The sequence below is a fragment of the Etheostoma spectabile genome, chromosome 5, assembly GCF_008692095.1.
Source record: "Etheostoma spectabile isolate EspeVRDwgs_2016 chromosome 5, UIUC_Espe_1.0, whole genome shotgun sequence".
Taxonomy (NCBI): domain Eukaryota; kingdom Metazoa; phylum Chordata; class Actinopteri; order Perciformes; family Percidae; genus Etheostoma; species Etheostoma spectabile.
The window spans coordinates 22,863,067-22,865,591 of record NC_045737.1 but is presented as its reverse complement, the minus strand read 5'-3'; the positions used below and the strand labels follow the sequence as shown (position 1 = coordinate 22,865,591).

Here is a 2,525-nt window from a genome sequence, read left to right as displayed (position 1 = left end):
CAAGGTTACCTCCCCTTTCTCTGCTTTGCCCGCCTAGCGAATTTTGCCCGCTCATCGGAAAGAGAGAGACATCATGGCTTTCAAGCATGCACAGTATGGCAGTTGGTCAAGGCCACACCCCCACCCTCCACCTTGCCTGCCCTCTCTCCTCCTCAATAGCATTTAAAGCTACAGACACAGAAATGGAATGTCCTAAGAAAAGCTCAATGTGGGACTGGCTCTAGTGACTGTAATTCTGCACCAAGGATAAGTTTCGTGAAAGATTCAGATACAGTATTAGGGATTAAGCTTCCAAAAAGCACCATGTCATAGGACCTTGAGTCCTAGAGACTCAAGAGATTGAGTCCCTACAAAGAAGCTGAAATTGCTGGTTATTGCATACATGGAGAGGTGGATGTCATTTTTTGCTCCAATGAGCTCTGTGTCCTCTCGCTTAAGGTCAATAAGCTTCTGTTCAGTTTTGAGCCTCTTCCCAAATCCATTAAGAGTTGCTGGGTGTTTTTTGGTTGGGTGGAAACAGCACAATGATGATGGGAACCTGTGAGATGTAAAAATAGCCCAGAATATATGCATTTGCTAAAGGAACGCTTGAAGAAGTAGTTAATAATGTGTGAAGTGGCCTTCTCCACGTCACATATGCTATACATTGCACTTATAAAACATAATATTCTCTCTGTTGTTTGTGGAAAATATTTTTATTTCCTCTACTAAATGTGTTATTAATGTACAAGTGAAACACCCTCAAGGAATCATAGGGGGCATGGCCATACCTTAGATCAGAAAAGGAGGAGAGAGAGAAAGAAATTTCCAATAAAACCAAAGTAAATCCCTACCAGATACCATTTGGCAGACGGTTGCTTGATATACCTCAGGCTGGATATTAAAAATCGCAGAAGAGCTGTTCTACTGACAACTTAATCCATTTAGAGACACTGAGTAAGCAGCAGGAAGCTGAGTCAGGGTCAGTGTACACAGAGGTCTGTCATTTCTCACATGAGGCACAATAAGTTTATCTCTCACGCTTAAGAGTCAGACAAGAGGCAGAAGAAAAACATAATTATTCTGTTTGGAAATAAGGATGATCAAAACATGAAAGCCCGCTCAGACTAGGCAAGTTCTTGAAAAAAGAAAACGGGGTTTACATGTTCTGTCATTTAAAAAAAAAAAAAAAAAGACAGTAAGGACTTATCGCTGTCTTGATGTAAGAATACATAATGCAAAATCCTTGGATTGTGAAGGGCAGAGAAAAAGACCTTTTAAAAACAGCAATTCAATATGTTAATTAATAAGGCCATGATCCAAGGTAGAGCAAGATTGGCTGGGGACACAGCGGCCTCGCTGACTCTCCTATTAGTACCTGCAGAAGACTGGAGGAAGAAATTTGGTGCAAATGGAATATACAATGTGGTGGCTTAGATAACAAAGAAGCTGTGAACTTTGGTGTTTCTGCAGATGGAAAACTGATGTAGTAGCTGGCAACAAGTCTGATTATAAAGAAAGATAATACGATGGACTTTTACAAGTAAAATTCCAGCCATTAGAGAAAATATAAAACCACCTGTGCCCTCCCAATGTATCAATATAGCATCTTCAAGAGAATTTACTTTAACCAGGTGATATATAGCTCCATGGTTTGACACTCAAGTCATATCCTACCTGATGACATTAGCTCCTAGCTACAGAGAAATGTTTGACACGACCAGCTTACTGTGGTGGAAGAAATATTCAGATACTTCCCTAAAATAAAAGTATTAATACCACACCATGTAAATACTCCACTGCAAGTCTTTGTGCAGTAAAATGTTCCCTGTCAGTGTTTTACATATATGATGTTTTTTGGATCAATATACTGCTGCAACAATTCACATGTTGCATTTTACTGCTGTAGATGTTTATGTTTGGGCTAATGTTGTCACCTTTATATACTGTTGGGTAGTTTAACCAAAAGAATTGAAACAATGTGTTATATTCCATGAGATGCTGTATCCTGAGAATCATGTGTTTATAAAAAAATCTACTTTTCATCAGCTCAAAAAAGCTTTGTGTTGATGCATTTTCCAACTGATCCAAGATGCTTTTTAAATTGTTTATTTAGCTTAAAGGTGTGGTAGGCAATAGTTTTTAGTGTTGTTGGGCATTAATTTTACAACAACCTATTAGCGTTTTGTAATTCAAGTGGTCTGAGAGAAAAGTAGACTTCTGCAACTCTTTGCTCTGTTTTCTAGCTTTAGTGAATCTAGCCCGTGAGGGGAGACTTTGGCCAATCACAGGTCATTTCAGATAGAGAAAGTGTTCCTATTGGCTGTTCTGCTTATGCATGTGGGGGTCTCACTCTACTTCAAATTCTGTTTGTTGGGCAAACCAACTGGATAGCTCAGTTGGTTGCTTGGGGGCCCATATAGAGGTTTACTCCTAAACGCAGTGGGCAGGCTTCGACTCCGACCTGCAGCCCTTTGCTGCATGTCATCCCCCCCTCTCTCCCCTTTAATTTCTTTGGCTGTTCAGTTCAGTTTATTTTATGAAAG

At 39.8% G+C, this 2,525-nt stretch overlaps 1 long non-coding RNA gene across 1 annotated transcript in view; it reads right to left on the bottom strand.

Moving 5' to 3' along the window:
* LOC116690285 (uncharacterized) overlaps nt 1–982 on the bottom strand; it is a 24,154-nt gene extending 23,172 nt beyond the window's left edge. Inside the window, exon 1 of the long non-coding RNA XR_004332222.1 lies at nt 972–982. This is a non-coding gene — a long non-coding RNA (uncharacterized LOC116690285). The remainder of the gene's footprint in view (nt 1–971) is intronic.
* Between the last annotated feature and the right edge of the window lie 1,543 nt (nt 983–2,525).